At 38.4% G+C, this 21,190-nt stretch overlaps 1 long non-coding RNA gene across 12 annotated transcripts in view; it reads left to right on the top strand.

The window, feature by feature from the left end:
* The window catches only part of LOC102159324 (uncharacterized), a 538,926-nt gene that overhangs the window by 246,659 nt on the left and 271,077 nt on the right, over nucleotides 1-21,190 (top strand). For 2 of the 12 annotated variants that reach the window (XR_014843431.1, XR_002343760.2), the window contains one exon: nucleotides 2,661-2,800. The exons of the other annotated variants lie outside the window; for them this stretch is intronic. This is a non-coding gene — a long non-coding RNA (uncharacterized LOC102159324). The remainder of the gene's footprint in view (nucleotides 1-2,660; nucleotides 2,801-21,190) is intronic. 12 annotated transcript variants of the gene reach the window in all.

Raw genomic sequence — 21,190 nt, 5'->3', positions numbered from 1 at the left:
AGGAAAACAGACAGAACTGGCCCTTAGATAGTTACATATTTTTAGGAGAAAATTTGATGAACCCAATTTTTTACATCTTCTTAACTTAGAAAAGCACTACAGTTATTACCAAAGACATCTGTTCTTCTTGAATAGCAGTTACCCTCTACCAAGATATGCGCTTGATTATACATACCCCTTCTCTAAAGCTCTCTCTATATATACTGGCCTCCCCCCTTACCTGTATAGCTTTCTGAAAGACTGTCTCTTAGGTTGTAATCTTCAGGTTGGCTCAAATAAAATTTTCCATTTCTTTCTTAGATTGACTATTGATTAATTTTTTGTCGACCTTGCTGTAGATACTGTTATGGACAACATTTTACAGACACAGAAACTAGGACCCAGAGAACTCCAGTAAATTGCCTAAGGCCATATAGCTAGAAAGGGGATTCAAATCTAAATATATCTGACTCCACAACCCGTCTAGTTTGATCCTTTAACTATACCACATTGACTCCAATCCTTACCACAATAATATGTTCAAAATATATTTGATGGTTAGGAAAGTACTTATTTTAATAACCCTATATTTAAAACCGTGGAACTCTGCCACTTTGCAAATGGAACCAACACTTGTAACTGCTCATAGTACTTTTACAAGTCACTGAACAGAAGTCCAAATGTCACAACAGTGGGAGAGACCCAAGCTGAGGATTCTCTAGCCTGAGATCACTGTCCAGGGAAGCTCTCATTAGGGGTCTGGGAAAGAGGAGGAACATTAAAGTAGTTCTCCACAGGGGCACTGAGGAACCAGTGCAAGGACAACCTTATGAAACCAAAGGCAATTGTCAAGTGAGCTAGGATCACCTCGGGATCTGTTTTAGGCTACAGTGCCCTCAAAGGGAAACACAAATCATCATAGCACAGCAGTTGCCTCGTATCTACTCAGAGTGACGTATTCTCTGTGCATGGGTTTATTTGTAGTAAGACGACAAAAAAAAATTATACCTTATCATGTTTTTTTTTCTCCTGACCTTTATAAATAATGTGCTCCGCAACCACAAGCAAAATTTTTCATGATTTCCCTTGTGAAATACTCCGCAACTGTTCAGCCTGGGAATATATTTACTTCTGTGATCTAAATTCTCTCCCTGGTTTGTATTAGCTTTTACCAAACCTCTGGCCTAGAATTTATCATTGGTTGAAAGCCAGCTGGTTAACAAGAGCGTTTAAGCGTTTGTCTTTGTTTCATTTCCCCTTTCTAGGAATTTAAGCACAAAATGAGACAGTTCAGTGTTCTGGGATGGCATCTGTTTCTCTCTTTCCGCAGCTTCTCTGTCTTCCACTCCTTTTATCTCTTGTTCCCCGACCCTCCCTCCTCCTCCTCTCCTTTGCTCTCTCTCTCTCTTTCCTCATCTCTTTTCCTCTCTCCTGCCTTTCCCACTCATCCTTGCCCCAACTACCTCTCTTTATCTCTCCTCTCTCTCCAGCCTTTCTTAATCATTTTGATATTTGTCAGATCCTTGTGGCCTTATTAAGCCAGGCAGTTAGTTTTTTTTGGTCTAATGTCTTAAAAAATAATTTCCTCCAACTCCCCAGCTTCCAGTGGGTGCTGGTGCCAAGAACGTCCAGAATGTTTACTCTGCTGAGAAAATTAATTGTGTCCTTCAGGCACAAACCCTTTCAACTTGCCTCCCAACTCCTCTAGGCTTTTGGATAGTCCACATCCATCCTTTCTTTCCTCGCCGCTATTTCAGAGATATTTGTCTCTTTCTCGCTTCCTCAGTCACCTCCTCCATAAGGGTTTCTTTTCCTTCTCTGCCCCAGAACATTAGTATCTCTTACATTAAAAGTCTCTCCCTTCCCTTCCTGTTCTTCCTTCCCTTCACCACCATAATTCTCAAAATAGTAGACTTGACTCTTTCTCATTTCTCTTTTACTGCTTTATATGCGAAGTACTAATTTCTGCCACCCCCATCCCAACTCACCATTCTTCAGAAATTGCCTTTGCAGGATTAATCAAGTATCTGCTGTCCATAAATCTGATAGTCTTTTTTTCTTCTGAAAGTAATACCACTTGAATTTGGGGCAATTTAATGCTTTTATTGACTAATCATTCCAGCTCTTTTAAAGCTACTTCATCCTTAGCTTATATAACAAACTTTCTCCTAATTCTTTGAAATCTGCATCCTTTATAATTCCTCGTCAGGTTCTTATGGTGCTTCATTTAATTTCTTCCATTCCTTAAGCTTTATTTGTGATGATGCCATCGCTTTCCTCTCCCTTCCCACTGTTTTATTTCAAGTGCTTCCAGATCTTCAGTTATCATCTGAATCCATGTTCCCTAAAAACAAATCTGCACCAAAGGCACCTAGAGGGTTTACAAGTCTGGTGACTTTGGGAAACAGAATTTTCATAGACGTAATCTGCCACAGTGGCAATAGATATGGGTTGAGGTGGGAGAGTGGCAAAACAGAGGAAGGTATATACATTTCAGATGCACATGTGAATTTCTAGACATAACCAATGAGAGGTGGGCAGGGAGAGTAGGCAATTTCCAGGTGGCTGTATGTGTTGCAGAATGGGGTGAGAAATTTAGGATTTTTTTACAGCATGATTTCATATGGACCTACAGTTTGGTAAAGCTTAGGTAGAATCATGTCACATTGCTATTTTAACAGACCTATAAATCAAGTGCTCTTGGAAGACTCCAGTGTCAGGGTGGCTCAAAAGTGTCCTGGCTGCAAGCATAGTGGACAGCTCATGAACTCTTATGAAGAGGGCTGCTGATTTTCCAGCTGAAACTGCTCCTTCTAGGAAGGTTTGTGATAATCTCACATCTTGGATTGTAGGGTGGTATTTTTCAAGACTGGTGGGGGGTTGTCTACTGTTGCCAAGAAGAGAATGACAAAACTTCCAAAACTTCATAGGAAGACCGTTGGAAATGAGTCTATGCCCAGGTGAATTTATCTGTGATGGTCCTGGACAGATCTTTGATGTTTGATCTTGTTTTCTTGTCAGTTATTTGTTTTTGTTAAGATAGTGATTGTTCCTTTGGTTCCTAGTTTTTGTTTTATTCTAATTAGAGTTTGCTCACTGACAATGTGCTTCTACCATTAACCCCATTCAGACTTGGCATCGTCTATAGTTTTCTAAGTACCTGCATTTTATTTTGCTTGTGCCTCAATGACTGGAGATATTCTGCTGAAAAATGTTATTTGAACACAAGAATCAGGATTTTTCAATGGTCCTTGTTAACATCTAGGATATATAATGCTCCTTATGATCTTATAACTATATCTGAAAGTTCTCTAGTTTGTGTGGGTTTCAAACATTAGGGTACATCACAATGTGTTTGGAAAAACATGTTCTTGCGTTCTACCCCTGGAGTTTCCTACTGTATGGTTTGTGTACAGAGGAACCTGTGTCCATTCACTCTTGGCCTTTGGACCCATGAACAGAAGAACTCAGATAAATGATGGATCCAACTGAAACTTTTGAGGTTTTAGATCCCAAAACAACTAGTCTGATTTTCAAAGTCAGAGTTACCGCATAGTGTTTAGGAGGATTTTTGCTATCGAGAGCAAATTTTCTCTGAGCTTTTGAAACAACTTAATTCAAGGCTAGGAATCTGAACATGCTAAAATTTAAAACAAGATCCTCCAAGTTAAAAGACAGTGTCAATGAAGCATTTCTTAAAATGTTACTCTCTGGCTTCTGTATGTTCAGTACAGTAAAGTCTTGATTAAACATATGAAACCAACCAAACTGAGCCATTAATTGCCTGGATTTTTTTTTTCATAGCATCTGAAGAAAGTCCACTTGAGCAAAATAAGCTAATTGTAGAGATTTATTTTAAAAAAATCATAAGATGGACCATGAGGACTGTTCGTTCACACTAAGAGCTCAAGCTCATATCTTCATATATAATTTTAGGCAACAGGATTCAGAGTTACTAATAATCAGAAACACCAAACTAAAGCTTCAAGCTTTAAAGAAAAATATTAACTGGAATTGACTGCTTACGGCAGAAAGGTAGGTGATTCACTATTAAAACAAATAAAAATAAGTGAGAAGCGCTGGCATAGGGGCAACATAGTGGCATGAAAAACATCCTTGGGACTAGAGTCATACCTTCCCAAGGCCAAGTCCTCCTGCCATGACCGAAAAGTGTGGCCTTGGACATAACGCTGAATCATCTTCCTGGATTTGTATTTAACATCATTTAGAACAGTATTATGAATATGACAAAAAGTGTTATTATTGATGACCCTTTGTAAAATGTAAAGCACTGTGGAAATTCTGAAAGGGCTCCCAGGGACCTCCCCTACCGGTATTATGTCTTTGTTTAATCATCTTCTCGCCTCTGCTAGCTAGACATAGTGACTTGCTTCTAACAGAATATGGCAAAAGTGATAGGCTACCACCTTCTAACTAAGTTATAAGACTGTGCCCTCTTTCTCTCTTTCTTGGCTTTTTTCAGTTTTTCTTCCTTATTTTTTATTTTATTTTATTTTATTTTTTTTGTCATTTTTTTTTGTCTTTTGAAGGCTACACCTGCGGCATATGGAAGTTCCCAGGCTAGGGGGCAAATCACACAGCCTGTGCCACAGCCACAGCAACGCGGGATCCAGCCTGCATCTGAGACCTACGCCATGGCTCACGGCAATGCCAGATCCTTAACCTGCTGAACGAGTCCAGGGATCGAACCTGTGTCTTCATGGATACTAGCTGGCTTCGTTAACCACTGAGCCATGATGGAAACTCCCTCAGTTTTTCTTCTTTTCTTGCTCTGTTGAAACAAGCTGCCATGTTGTGAGTTACCCGATGAAAGACCCTATGTGGCTTCCTCCAGCCAAGGTACTGAGGTCCTCAGTCAAATAACCCATGACATAGTGAATCCTGCCAACAACCACATGAGGGAGCTTGAAGGTTGACCTTTCCCTAGTTGAGTCTGGAGATGTCTACAGCCATAGTCACAACTTGATTGTAGTTTTAGGAGAGACTTGAGGCAAGGGACCCACAAAATTTACTCCCATGTTCCTGATCCACAGAAATAGTGAGATAGTAAATGTATGTTGTTTTAAACAACCGTGGTTTAAAGTAATTTATTATGTAGTGATACATAACCAGTACAGAAATGAAAGGTATTATAATTTGAAAATTTCAGTCTTTTGTGGGGAATAATGATAGCCACTTGGTTAAATTATTGTAAGTTTTAAATATAAGAGCAATAATTACACATCAGAAATGATTAGCACAGTGCCAACTTATAATAAATGTTTAGCTCTTGATATACTTAGTAGAAATTCTCTCTCTGAAATCTTTCCTATTCTAATGGTGTTCCTATTATATATCTATGCAGATTCTAATTTGTATTTGACATAGATCAGGGAAGATTTTGCTTTAAGTTGGAGTGAAGAGTTTTGGGTGGAGACAAATTGCTGAATGAAATAGCACCTCTGATGCTTTGAGCTTCCACTTGTGACTCTTTTTCAAAATGGGAGTACACACCAGCTATACTTGTTAAAATGAAGATTCTTGGAGTTCCCATTGTAGCACAGTGGGTTAAGAATCAGATTGCAGTGGCTCAGGTCACTGTGGAGGTACGGGTTTGATCCCTGGCCCGGTGCAGTGGGATAAAGGATAAATTGTTGCCTCAGCTATGGTGTAGGTTGCAGCTATGGCTCAGATTCCATCCCTGACCCAGGAATTTCCATGTGCAGCAGGTGTGGCCATTAAAAAAATGAAGATCCTTTAACTGTGCACCTCTGTATATACCTCTTACAGTGATTGGTGTATAGCTTTGCAGAAGATTTGAAGGCTTGAACAGGCATATCACAGACATTACATATGTAGCTAATAAACACATGAAAAATACTTGATATCCATATTTAACAGAGAATCACAAAATTACAATAAGAAGGAGTTCCTTGGTGGCCTAGTGGGTTAAGGATCCATTGTTGTCACTGCTATGGCATGGGTTTGATCCCTGGCCTGGAAACATCTGCATTCTCTGGATGTGGCCAAAACCTTTTATGTGATATACACCCACTGGAAAGGCTAAAACCCACACTAATACTGTCATGGAACTCTCATATATAGGGAAAGGAAAAATAGGACAATCACTTTGAAAAACTTTGTAGCAGTTTCTTAAAAGAAGTAGTTAATGTCAGTAGTTAAACTATGAGCAGTTAATTCATATTGTAACTGGAGGATAGCATATCAACTTCTAAGTGTTTATCTAGGACAAATAAAACTGTATGTATACTGTTTGGTAAAAACTGTTCATAACGGTTTTATTCATAATAGGTAATCAGTCCATCATCGGGAAAATGAGTAAACAAACTATAGAATATTAATATAATGGAAAACTACATAGCATTAAAAAAGAAGTCCTGATATACCTAACAACATGAATCTCCATAACTTTGGGGTTAGTGAAAAAAGCAAGATGCAAAAAGAGTTGTTACTTACATACTTACTGTGTGTTTACATTTAGATGATATCCTAGAAGAGGTAAAACTAATCCGTAGTGATAGAGACCAGGACAGTGGCTGCTTTTGCCTGTGAATGTGAGGAACAATGGAATTGATTGGGAAGGGGCATGAGGAAACCTTCTGTGATGGTGGGAACTTTCTGTATCTTGATAGAGGTTTGGGATATATGGATGTCTGCCTTTACCAAAACTGATGGAACTATATCTTTAAGACCTGCTTATTTCACTTTATGTAAGTTATATATAAATACTAGAGATATTGACTTTGAGTAAATACAGGCTTGTGCTGGGTTTTGTAATGTGTGCGTATGTGACTTATCTTGCAATCATGAGAGAAACATTATGGTGATTAAATAGCCGTGCCCACTTGAGGAAAAGAATGAAAAAAAAATAGAAGGCACTAAATATAACATTTTCTTACTTAAAAATTTTCCTAAAAATCCCTTAAAAGCCTAAACTGTTTTTATTAGGAACACATAAAGATAACAGTATCATTTTTTGCTTTGATCCAGAGTCTTCCTTGGCAAGTATCTGAGTGTCAGGTGGAGTAAACATGACCAGGTTTCTCTACATTATGGGAACTGACAACTCGGCAATCATTTAAAAGTTTTAAACAACCCAAATGTTACTATTGTAGTTAAGCCCCAAATGTCAATGTCATCTTTCTCTCCTGTAACAACAACAAAAATCATAATTTTTTTTTTTTACCTTTGACATTAATTTGGTCACAATCTTGTAGGGGGTGCAAAAAAAAAAAAAAAAAGAGTTTTGCTTAATCATGTTGCTTTAGTGCTCCAAATGAACGTAGCATTGTTGGTTATAATGCCATGTGTGAAAAAGTTATGTTTTGAAGACATTGAGTTCTTCTCTTTGTAGTCCTACGATCCAGTGCTGGCTGTGGAATTATTGCTGTGCTTGCATTGGTGCTGGTGGTTTACCATTAATGGAAGCATTCGAACGTGGGTGGATTCAGGAGAGGAGATGGCAACACAGAGCATGTGGTTAGTAAAACAAAGCCAAACATTGTGCAGTAGAAACCCAAGCCCAACCAAAATAGATCTTTCCATGGAGAAAGCGGGTTTTTCAAGCCTCAGCTGTTATGTTTAGTCTGATTCTGCAAGATATCAAGGAACAGTGCTTGGATATATTCAACTGTGGTGGGCATCTGTGGTGTTTTTTTCATTGCTAAAGAAATAATTTTGGGGTACTTGCTTACTATTATTATAGGCTCAATTAACTGTGGGTTCTGGTGGTAGAAACAGAATCTTGGTAGGACAGGAACTTTAAATGGAAAACAATCATGACAAATATTAGAGTTCATTAAGCAAGTTTATATATGAATACTTTGATTAATACTTTCTTTTAAGTAACCACAAGACTGTGATGCTTATTTTCACTGTTGGATGATCATCCATTCATATTATGGCAATTGGGCAAAGAGTGTACTGGGAAGTTGAAGAAAATAGAATTAGAGGTAGTTCTGAGTGTAAGAATACCTCATTTTCTTGCACTCTGTTTTATTGTTCTAGTGTTTTCTCTTCACAGGGATGGAGAATGATAGTATTGATAATCCCCACATTACTTCAGTTTAAGTAGCTCTAATGAACTCTAATCCCCAAGAAATGTTCTTTTCTCATTGTCTGTTGCCATTAGCGGTGACAGGAAATGTAGGACTTTCTTATTACATTCTTGAATTTTCAGCAGAGGATTATGAGGAGAAAAATCTTTTTAGTTTAATGTTGTTTGGATATAATTATCTCAGAAAACAACCAGACATTTCACAAGTCTGAACTTTTTTTTTTTGAGGAAATTAAGATGAGTTTATAGCTGTATTTTACAGAGTGTCAAGGTAGTAAACATCCAAATATTGAAAATATTTAATTGGAGAGATGTTCCCAGCACTGGAAATTATATGTAAAGCTATTTTCATCCTGCCATTTCATTTGGTGTATCTCTATTGAGTGAATCAAAACTGTCAGAGTTTTTGTGAAACCCACTAGGGACAGCCTTTAAAGACCTCTTAATTCTGTCAATTGTAGATCTCTATAGATTGCCAGATAACACGGTGATTATTTTTTTTAAAAAAAGTCCTCCATCTAGAGCACCCAAAATGTGAAATCTTTTTCTCTTCACTGCAAGAACTAGAATTTTTGCCAGCCTCATCGTTTATAAAGGTCCCTTAGTTATCAATCACCAGATGAATGAATTAAGCTTTTTTTTTTTTTCATCACACAGACCAAATCAACCTCTTCCAAAATAAAGGTCTTATTTTTTTCTCTGATTATTTCTTCACTTTGTCCCATCTTGAAGTGTATTTCATTATCCTTGTCATTATCAAAAACATGTATTGCCGATGGGCAATATAGTTACAAAGAAAGGGAAATAGGGAACAGATTACTTGGAATGTAAAAGAACATTGGTTGACTAAGACTCTAATTGATTTTCCATGAACCCTCCACCCACCTTTTGGTTTCATATATACTGATTTGTTGATTATGTTATTTCCCCAAGGAAGAACAATTGGTACCAGAGACTCATTAAAGATGGGGTAGCACTAGAAACCTCTAAGGATGAGAGGTTTCTTCAGTCCTTCAATCAAAGAAATTGGGGGCATAGTGAGAACTAGGAAAGAGGAAGGGCATTGCTGATTAATATAATGTTTCACGAAAGACCCAGGATAACAGATCCATTAAACACATTGATCATATACTAGTGGGCACATTGCTGAGAAAGAATTTAAAATCTTCATAACTTTAATGGCAATCACTATCTTGATTCCTCTTTTTCTCTTCAGGAGTAAATGAACTGATTCTAAATACAAGGATTAATTCCTCTAAATAATGCCACTCACTTTTTGGAAATCACAGTGTGCTATCTGCTTCCTGTAAAACCAGGCTTTCTCTATTTTGGCCCTATTGACATTTTAAAGCAGATAACTCTTTGTTGTGGGACTCATCCTCTGCATTGTAGAAAGTTTAGCAGCATCCCTGCTTCTACTTACTGGATGCCTATGTAACACCTCCCCAGCTGTCTCAACCAAAAATGTGTCTAGACGTTGCCAGATACCCCCTTGGAACACAAATTCACCCCCTACAGAGATATAGAGGAAGAAAATACAAATTACACATTACGCCAGCCATCTATTTTATGTGTAAAACTGTGCATTCTAAATGGAATACACAACTGATAATAATGTATTGGGTTCCTACAATTCCTACAGTAACTGGACAGATATATATTGTTCGGGAATATATGATTAAAAGCACAAAACTTAATCTTATGGCAAACATAAGTGAAATGAAAACTTATAAGAAATTCAGTTCCATGAAACGAATCATAGGATTGAAGACAAAGCTAAAGAACCAGACATCAAAATGAGCAGGGACCAATGAAGCTCCTCTTCTCTGTAAAGTTTGTCTTCTAGGTGACAGGATGTGATCAGTTATCTCAGGGTTCATGCGTTAGCAAGTCATCATGAACATTATTTTCAGTCTTAATTGTCGCTGGTTTTAAGATTTAAATTCTAAGAAGAAAAGCCTGACATCCTGGCCTAGGCCACATGACCATTCATTTACCAGGAACAGATGGTCCCTTGACTATCATGACCACAAGACTTTATAGGGCAAAATGAGGTGCTATCACCGCAGTAAGCTGTGAATGTATTGTGGGAAGAACAATGACATTGTTGCTATTCCTTTTAACAAGTTTGGAGAATAAGTATTATCATTTTTTTACAGATGAGGAAATTTCAGTTCAGTGTGAAAGTAACTCATACCAGGTCAAAAGTTAGTAAATGGTTGAACCAAGATTGAAACTTAGGACAACTTAACTTTGGAATTTCTAGTCTTCATCCCTCCCTCCTTCTTTCCTTCCTTTCTTTCCTTCTTTCACTATTTTGCTGCACCTGTGACATGTAGAAGTTCCAGGGACAGAGAGGAACTAGAGCTGTAGCAGTGAAGTCTCTAGTCTTTCCTGCATATCCTCTTGATTTTATGGAAGTTCTTAATCTCCCATTTATTTGATTAATCACAATCCACCAATAAATAGGTGTTTACTGAGGGCCAGTGAGGTCCACCTTCATGATATAAAGTAAATGTACTATAAACAAATTACTAAGTGGTTCTAGCTCAGGAGAACCTGTGTCCTATTTGGAGACACAAAGGTAACCATGAAGAAATGGAAACATAAGATTGAGTGCCAAATTATGTGGTTTATATGGATAAAAATCAGGGAACATATATATTAAACTACTAATTATATACAGAAAAGAAGCTGGAGAAAAATAAAGCTGATGTAAATTAGCTTTATTAGTCAAGATGATAAAGGAAGTAGGAATTTGGGTAATGAATAAATATTTGAAGAAAAAAGGAGTAGAGAATGTGGGGCTCACTTCAGTATATCTCCCTTTGCTTCAGGGTATGTACCCTCTAAGTTCTGACTGTCTTGGTTTTTTTATGATGTCTGCAGTGAATATTTTAATATTCTATCCATATTTTGTAGTTGTTTTCTGGTAGAAAGATGAGCTTTATATAAACAACTCCATTTTGCAGAAAGGGGAACTGAAGCTCTGAGTAATTATCTAAGGTGAGGCAGCTAGCAAGCATCACATCTAATGCTATAATGCAGAACTCTCAAATTCCAGTAACTATACTTTTAGCCCATTGTTTTCCCTGAATTCACTGGTCCACTCGCAAGCCTCAAAATATAGTGTACATTTTAAGTTTTAATTGGCTATTTTTATAAAATAAAGGAATTAGCAGTTGATTCAATTCTCCCATAAAACAAATACCACTGCAAAAATAGCATCCAATGTTAAAAGACCTTTCCCTTAAGCTATTATCTTTTAGTTACTTGTTCTATTTTTAAATTTCATCAGCATAAAAATAAAGCATATTCATTCAACAAAGTAACCTGTACTTAGTGATAAACATTAGGCAATTCCTAAACAAACACAGGGAATTACTAGGACAACTGAAATAACATAAGCTTCCAACATGCCAAGCGGTCACATGCATTGAAAAAAGAATGGGGAAAATGAGTCTGTCTGTATTGTTTACTGTCACTTTTGTTGAAATAAACTCTGGATAGGCAGTTTTTCCTATGAGGGACTGTGGTTTTGCTGGTGGTTTTTATGAATCTGTGTAGTATACAATTGATGGTTTTTTAGTTATGAAGAGAATTACTAACATGTACCCAAACACATTTTATGAGGGTGAGAACATTCAAGAACTGACTAGAAAATTGGTAAATTTCAAATATAATAAAGACACTAAGAAGAATAATTTGTCTTTTTACATTTAATTTAGGTACAGTTTGTATTATCATATAATTTTTAATGCTTTATTTTTGTGAGCAGTGTTAAGTTCACAGCAAAAGTAAGGGTGAGGTACAGAATTTTCCTATCTGTCTCCTGCTGAGGACAAATTTATAGCCTTCCCCATTTTCAACAACCCTCACCAGAACTGTTCATTTGTTACAACTAATTGTTATGATCGTTCGTTACATGGACACGTCTTATCACCCAAAGTCCATAGTTTACATTAGAGCTGACTTTTGGTGTTGTACATCATGTAGGTTTGAGCAAATGTATAGTAACACTTATCTGTTATTACAATGTCATAGACTTTTTTCATTGCCCTAGAAATCCTCTGTACCCCACCTATTCCTCCCTCCACAAGCCCTTAAAATAGCTGATAATTTTGTTGTGTCCATAGTTTTGCCTTTTCCAGAATGTCATGTACTTGGAATCAGGGAACATCTGTTACAGAACTTAGCAAACAGCATTAGACTTGGGCATAAGGTTAAGCCATCCCCATGAATGCTACTTAGAAGTTCTAAAATATGATTGCAAGTGTTTTGACACCTTCAATTAAGAAGGTGAGACCTGTGACCCCTTCCTTTCTATTTGGGGATGGTATAACTTACTCATTTGTCACTAGCAGAGTTTAGTAGCATTGACACTATGTGACTTCCAAAGCTAGGTCAGCTTCCACTTGGTTCTCTTGTAATACTTATCTTTGGAGCCCTGACACCCTGTGGAAGAAGTCTACCACTTTGCAGCTACCATGCTGTGAGGAAGCTCAAGCAAGAAAGGCCACTTGTAGGTGTTCCAACTGATGGCCGCAGCTGAGGTCCCAGCTAATGGTCAGCATCAACCACTGGGTATGTGAATTAATATACCTCCTGATGATTCCAGTCACACCTGTCCTGTCACACCCAGCCATTGAGTTTTTTTCAGCTAAGGACTCAGACATTGTGGTGCTCTTGGTGAATTGCTGAACTTCAGAATGATGAATTTAATGAAATGGTTGTTTTAATGGTTTGTTTATGTCAGAAAGTTTTGGAGTAGTTTGCTACAGAACAACACTAATGGAAACAGTTACGGATCTCTTCTGTTCCTAACTCTTGTGTTAGTAATAAGTTAGCTGTTTAGGGAAGTGCCTGAGTTATTACAACACATGAAGGGAACATTTATTTCAGGGATTGGCAAACTCTTAGCAGTAGATATTCAGTTGGAATTTAGCAAACTCCAGGTATGCTACAATGAATCAGTAGCTAATTTAGAAGCTGGCAAGGGAAAAGCAAATTTTTCATTTTTCTCTCTCATATCCTGCAGTACCCTCAGTGACTCAAGAATCAATGCAAATAACCCACCCACCTCCACTCTAAAGCATCTTTACTATCACAGCATTCCATTATGTGTATCCATACTTTTATCATCTAGGATTAGTCCACATGAGTCTCATCCAGCTTTCACAGCTACGTGCTCTTCCACGTCAAGGAACCATCCATTCCTTGTCTTTCTATTTGTGTCTCTCTGTGGCCCCTCCTGGCTTCATTTTACTTCACTACTTAGCCTAAAATTCATGGTTAATCATTGCCACAACTCAAACACCGACACCAACTCTTGCTCCCTTTTGTTTCTAAAGCATCTGCCTTGCAAACTAAGACCCCAGATCAGCTCACCATCTGCCTCCTCACCTCCTAAAATTGAGCTATAAAGAAAATTGCCGGAAAAGAATTACTATCATATATGATTGGCACCACTATAAATGTATGATTTTTCAATTTCATGCAGACATTACGTTGGCCAGTTAACCCATCTTTTCAATTATCCTTAGTCATGATCCCTTTCCTCCTATCAGCAAATATTCCACAGTCCTCTCCTTTCCTAAACGCAGTGCACGTATTCCCTTCCTCAGATGCTTCTTACGAGGGTCTTCTACCATCACTCTTATTTTGCTTCCCTTGCATTCCTTCACCTATGCCCATCAGCATATAAACATGCTGTTTTTCCCATCTTAAAATACAAACAAACTTCTCCTTACTTTTCTCCTGTAAGGTTTCTCAATTTCTTTATATCCATTATAAACATGTATATATAAATATTTCTTAAAAGTGTTGTTTTCAATGAGATTCTCGTCACCACTATTCCACTGCAATTTCTTTTTTCAGGTCCATTAATCACTTCCATGTTGTTAAAGTCAGATGCCAGTTTTCACGCCACATCCTGACCTGTTGGTAGCATCTGATGGACCATTCTCTCCTTCCTTCTATACTTTATATACTCAACTTGTGGGCTTCTACATTTTCTTGGTTTTCCTTTTTCTTCCCCTGTCTCCATTCTGGTTCCTCTTCTTCTCCACAAATCTGTAGTCAGTTGTCCTCTTCTGATCTATTCTTGCTGTCTTGTTAATCTCAGCTAATTATAGAGCTTAAGTTTCTTCTATATGCCAGAGACCTTTAAGTTTATAGCTTCAGCCTTTATCTGTCTCTCAAACATCAGACTCACATAACAACTACCTTTTTGAAATTTCCTTTTGAGTATGTAAGATTTATCAGTCTTAACATGTCCATAACTGAATTCTGTACTTCTACCTAAAATCTGCTCTACTTACAGTCTTTACTGTCTCAGATGATGGCCATTCCATCCTTGAAGTTTTTCTGGTAAAAGCCACTTAGAGTAATCTTTGATGTCTTTCTGTTACTCTCACATAGACTTTTGAAGGAGATCGTATTGGTTCTGTGTTTAAAATATATTCTCAATTGAACCAGTTCTTACTTCCTCCACTCTCACTACCTCAATCTGAGCCATCATTATCTCTTGCTTTAATAGTGTACTCACTAGAAACTCTCTGTTTTTGCCTGTCCTATATATAGCCTGTTCCAAACATAGTGGCCAGAGTGCCTCATTCCTCTGCTTAAACCCTGCAGTGGCACTCCAGTTCATTCAGAGTAAGAGCCAGAGATAAGACAATGACCTTTAAGGATCTCCACGATCCTCTATCATCCCATCTTTGATCTCATCTCTTTCATGCCCCTTGCTTGTCCACTCTATTCCAGTTGCACTAACCTTTCTGTCATTCCTCAAACATTCCAGGCACTTTTCAGGGACTTTTCACAAGCTCTTTCTTAAGCCTGGAAAAATCTTCTATCTATGGCTAACTTTAAAAATTCTTCAAGTTTTTGTTCAAATGTCATCTCAGTGTGGCCTTATCTGATGACACTATTAAAAAGAATCTTAATAGATGACACTTAAGTGTTGGAATTTCCCAGGATTTCATTTTTGTCCTGTTTCTTTCTTTTTTTTTTTTTTTTTTTTTTTTTTTTGTCTTTTGTTTTTTTGTTGTTGTTGTTGTTGCTATTTCTTGGGCCGCTCCCGCGGCATATGGGGGTTCCCAGGCTAGGGGTTGAATCGGAGCTGTAGCCACAGGCCTACGCCAGAGCCACAGCAACGCGGGATCCGAGCCGCGTCTGCAACCTACACCACAGCTCACGGCAACGCCGGATCATTAACCCACTGAGCAAGGCCAGGGACCGAACCTGCAACCTCATGGTTCCTAGTCGGATTCGTTAACCACTGCACCACAACGGGAACTCCCTTGTCCTGTTTCTTTTTCTCTCCTCATGCAATTTCTGTTGACCCCCAGATAAGCATCTCTAGCCTTAATTTCTTTCCTGTGTTTTAATTTATGTGCTAAACTTATAGAAAGATCTTTAAGGGGAGGTTTGCATTAAATGTCCTTCTACATCTCCCTCCCTTTAATTTCTGTTTTCTGGTGCTGGACCACTAATTGTCAATATTCTTTCTTCCAGTCAATTTGTATCTATCTTATCTAGCTAAGATCATCTTTCTTAATATGGAATGTCTCTCTTGAAGAGCACTTGAGGCTGTGCAAATCAAATGGGAAACCCTTATTCTTGTGTATTAAGGCTACAAAAATAGCATAACTTTGACAAATATTCACAGAGCATAAATTATTCTCAGGTGTTAGTGGAAATGTCATTAAAATATTATTTCTATACTAACACTAACATCGGCAGGAAATATGAGAAAATATTCATTTAATTTCTTTTTCTTAAGAGTGCTTCTCTGAAGCGTTAAGCATGGTGGGCTTGGGAATTCCCCTTTGGGCTCAGTGGTAGCGAACCCCACTAGTGTCCATGAGAATGTAGGTTAGATTCCTGGCCTTGCTTAGTGGGTTAAGGGATCTGGCGTTGCCCTGAGCTGTGCTGTAGGTCACAGACTGCCTCAGATCCCACATTGCTGTGGCTGTGGTCTAAGCTGGTGTCTGCAGCTCCAATTCTACCCCTAGCCTGGGAACTTCCATATGCCCCGGGTGTGACCCTAAAAGAGACGAAAAAAGAAGGAGAGGGAGGGGAAGAAGAGGCAGAGGAAGAAGAAGGAGGAGAAGAGGAAGAAGAAGGAGAGGAGAAGAGGTTTATGCTATTAGTCCTATTTGGAGTAATGTGCATGGTAATTTGGGATTCTGATGGTTCAATACACCAACACATCTTTTGTTTTGGTTTTTGTTTGCTTTAACCACACCTGTGCCATGTGAAAGTTCCTGGGGCTAGGGATTGAACCTGCACCACAGCAGCAACCCGAGCCACTGCAGTAACAACACTGATCATTAACCTGCTGAGCCACTTGTGAACTCCTGAGCAACACATGTTTGAAACAATAGGACTAAATCGCCATGGTTAAAGAATTTCAAGTACTGCAATTACAGATAGGAGAGAACATTTGAGTCAGCGTTTTTTATCACAAAACATAGAACTCAATTCCTTCTGTAAGCATGCATAATTGAGACCTGGCAAACATAAATAGCAAAAAAATGAAGTTTTAGGAGTAATCCTAGACCCCTCTTTTCCTTTCCTTTGCACCCTTGAATTCAATTCCATTTCTTTGGCAGGTCACATCCATCTTATCCTGTCTGTTCTAGTTGCTGTCATCTTAACCCAAATGCTCCTAGATCTTCCCTGAAACACAGCAGGGGTCTTTAACATTTCCCCCCTCTTTTGCCAGTGTCATCTGTTCTAATGTATTATCTACACTGACCACAACATAATTTTTCTAAAATATAAAGCTACCTTCAGAGGTTTTTCATTATGTGCAGAGCAGATCCCAACACTGGTGTCTCATGAATTTGCTCCGTGATCTCACCTCTGCTGTTTTCCTCATCTTCTCTGTCATTGTTCCTTCACACACCTTCTGTTTCAGCCTCAGTGCTCTGCTTCATAGATTCGGGCTCTTCACTTTCTCCTCATTCTGTCTCAAGGACTCTTTCTTCCTTCTCTTCCCCGTCACGTCACTCTCACTGATCTTTCATGATTCATATCAAGCATGTCCCCTTTCATGGTGCTAACTTCCCATCTTGGCTTGCTTTGTACTCGTATAGAATCTTGTATATATTTTTATTATATTAAATATAATTCAATTCTATTATTGTATGTTATTTGATTTTGACTCTTCTACCTGAATTCAGAGGCTGTGTTTTGTTTTGTTTTTTAAATCTCTGTTCAAGTAGTGGTTGGTACTATAATAGCCTAGTGAATAGAGAGGCCATATATATTTTTAAGCAGAAAAGATAGGAAGGCAGGAAAGAATAAAGGAAGAAAAAAAGGGGAAAAGAAAGAAAAGAAAGAAGGAGGGAAGCAGGGAAGAAAGGGATCAGAAAAATGTTTATTATAGAGTTAATCATGGGGATGAAATCTCTGTCTTTTCTGATCTGTGCTTTCCCTCAGATATTTTAGGCTCCTGTCAATTTATTACTCAGGAATGAGGATATTGATCTGGATAGTAGGGAAGCTGCAAACATTCTTCAGCTTCCGTGGTTTTAGTTATTTCTTTCTAAACGCATAGGAGAGAAACTTCAGCCAGCTGCTGCCTGTGGTGTCAGCTACACTGTTTGAAGTCCCTGGTGAGGAGACAGCTGGATGCCACAGTGGCAATTTGGGGCCACAGAGAATTGTTAGCTGAACTTGATGTTCTAGTTGGCATGTTTAACGCATACTCTACTCCCACACACTTGGATAGCGAAGTGATCACGTCATCCCCCCAGCCCTGTCGTTATTATAGAGGGGCTTCTTCATGGTAAGAAGGCATGGGTAGCTTCATAATTATAATTTTGGCTAGACCAGCTTCCCTTCCTCTTAGGCTTAAAGTAAGTTGGCTGTAGAAGTACTGACATGTTTGAGAAATTCATTTCACTTCGATTTATTTCTAATATTGATATAGCTGGTTTCGTATCCCCAATTTCAGCTTCTTGCTGTTGGAAATATAGTAGGTTTATTATTCTTGCAGTGTCAGAAATATCTTAGTGATCTTACATTTGTAGAGCTAAGACTATTACTTTTATTTAGAGTAAGAAACATTGCCCCATTCAAAACAGTTGCTCATTTTACTTTTAAGGGGGCTCGAAAGCAGAGTGGTTCAGTAATCTGCCCACCGCCACAGTAATTGGTTAGCAGAAGAACTAGGATTAAGTTTCCAACCAGTCCTCTTTTCAGGTCATTAGCCAAAACTTGTCTAAAGCATTAAATGTTTTCTTTTTTCCTCAAAACGAAAATACCATTATCTGATGATAAGCAGTACTACACGTCCATTGTAGAGAGATAACTACGTACCTCATGAATGTTGACAAAAAGGAGCGAAGCTGGTTTTGAAGATGGGTTCTAATGATGTGAAGCAGGGTTTTGTCCTTAGCCTTGTTCTGTGTAACATTACGGGCATTATCGTGAGTGAAGGGATACAATGTGAACTTGTCAAATATGTAGAAGGTATTAAGCTGGGAGAGAGAGGTAATGCTGTGGTTTGCGCTAAGTGAAGAATCAAATAATAGGTAAGGAGAACCTACTGTGAACCAAGTATAAATTAATCTCCATACCTGTCCTACACGGTAGCTATTCTGCATCCATATACCCCAGTCAGGAAACCAGAATCACACTAGGTTTTTTATTTTTTATTTTTTATTTTTTTTTATTTTTTATTTTCCCAGTGTACAGCAAGGGGGTCAGGTTATCCTTAGATGTATACATTGCAGTTACAGTTTTTTCCCCCACCCTTTCTTCTGTTGCGACATGAGTATCTAGACATAGTTCTCAATGCTATTCAGCAGGATCTCCTTGTACATCTATTCTAGGTTGTGTCTGATAAGCCCAAGCTCCTGATCCCTCCCACTCCCTCCCCCTCCCATCAGGCAGCCACAAGTCTCTTCTCCAAGTCCATGATTTTCTTTTCTGAGGAGATGTTCATTTGTGCTGGATATTAGATTCCAGTTATAAGTGATCTCATATGGTATTTGTCTTTGTCTTTCTGGCTCATTTCACTCAGTATGAGATTCTCTAGTTCCATCCATGTTGCTGCAAATGGCATTATGTCATCCTTTTTTATGGCTGAGTAGTATTCCATTGTGTATATATACCACATCTTCCGAATCCAATCATCTGTCGATGGACATTTGGATTGTTTCCATGTCCTGGCTATTGTGAATAGTGCTGCAATGAACATGTGGGTGCATGTGTCTCTTTTAAGTAGAGCTTTGTCCGGATAGATGCCCAAGAGTGGGATTGCAGGGTCATATGGAAGTTCTATGTATAGATTTCTAAGGTGTCGCCACTATGGAGAACAGTTTGGAGATACCTTAGAAATCTACACTAGGTTTTTTGATGAGAAGAATATTTAGAATTAGCTGATCTGAAATTTGACGTCTGAAATAACAAAAAAAAAGGAAACACTGATATAGCACATTAAAGCAGCTTCTATGGAAATGAAGGGAAGAATTTGGAGTTTTCAGAATCTAGGGGCTGCAGAACCAAAAATCTCTAAGGAGAATAAGTGGATACTACCTGTACTCAGGAACTTGCAGGTGTCCCTGTGGAAATTAAGGACTCAGGCCTCTGGAGAGGGAGTGTCACCTGGCTGATGTTGATCCCTGGAGAGTTTGGAAGAAAACCCTTGTAGGGCCAGGGCTCAGACCTTGGTGCAGCAACACCATCAGCTGCTGCTGGTAGCTCTGAGAAGATGCAGCAGGCTGTTCTGGGAATACCAAGGAAGCTAAAGACCAGAACCAACAGCTGGGAGAATGGTACGGCTGATTTGATGCTGAATAGAATGGCAAGCTAAAGGAGGAAGCTCCTCTTCCCTCCTCTGATTCCCTCTAGTAGGCCCTACTGACAAAACCTAATAGAAACCCAACAAACAAAGGAAAATGAAGTTTTCAGAGTCTCAGCCTCATAAGGGAAATGTTTTTGTCATTCACTTAACTTTCAGCAAATGTTTGTTGGAAGTTTTCTGAGTCTCAGCCTCAGAAGGAAATGTTTTTGTCATTCACTTAACTTTCAGCAAATGTTTGTTGGGAACCTACTCTGTGCCAGGAATTATCCTAGGTCTGAGGTCTGTAACCGCAGTTTCCTCTTCTGTGAAATGAGGATATTCATGCCTACCTCAGAGAGATAAAGATTAAATGATATAAAGTTTTAAGACTTTGCACAGTGCCTGATAAAGATTAGCTCCTGTAGCACAGTGAAACATGGCAAATCCTCCATATTCATCAAATATTGCTGATATTGGAATTCCCACTGTGGTGCATGGGTTAACAATCCTGCTTGTCTCTGTGGTAGTGCTGATTCAACCCCTGGCTTGGTGCAATGGGTTAAGGATCTGGCATTGCCACAGCTGTGGCATAGGTCATATATGCAGCTTAGATTTTATCTCTGGCCTGGAAACTTCCATATGCTATGTGTGTGGCCATAAACTAATAATAATAATTATAAAGTTAAAAAAAATTTGCTGATATTCAAGGTAAAGTAGACCTTTTCCCTAATCCACCATGGTGTTTTAAATAGTGTGATGCTGAGTTTCACTGGCTGGAGAATACTCTCTTCCGTCTCCACCTCTACACATTGCCTACATCTTGCTATTTCACGTCTTTAATCCTAGCTCCCATAGGCTTTTGAGTTTTGAAGATCTGTTCTAGAATGAAATTCCATGTTTCATCTTGTCCCTCTCAGGTAACTAATTCCATATTTTAGCAGGTTTGGTTATCAGTTTTTAAAATTTCTTCTAGCTCTGTGTTTATCCTCTTAAAGCACTGGAAAGCTCATAAGTGGTTACTACTCTCTTTAGTAGAATAAACCAAAATCCATGAGAAAAAATCCTTTTGGCATTTTTGGGGGACGTTTAGCTATAAAGGAGACCAAGGATGACTACTGCATTAAAAAATATTTCTGAATATGAATTTTACATGATCAGGTTGAGTATGGTGGTAACTTGGGGGAATTAAATCCATTTCAATGATGTTTTTAGATGTACTCTATGGACAGACTCTTCTTAATCTTTGCCATATTGCCAATTAGTATTCAAATACCCTTTGGCCCAAATACGTCATTTCTATGTTGATTTATTTGGGAGCTGATCTCTCTAAATTC

Source organism: Sus scrofa, chromosome 4 (genome assembly GCF_054392235.1).
Source record: "Sus scrofa isolate SSC_HxYL_T2T_F1_AM1 chromosome 4, Sscrofa_HxYL_maternal_Yorkshire_Landrace_v2.0, whole genome shotgun sequence".
Lineage (NCBI taxonomy): Eukaryota > Metazoa > Chordata > Mammalia > Artiodactyla > Suidae > Sus > Sus scrofa.
The sequence above is the reverse complement of the archived record's forward strand: the minus strand, read 5'-3'. Positions and strand labels throughout refer to the sequence as shown.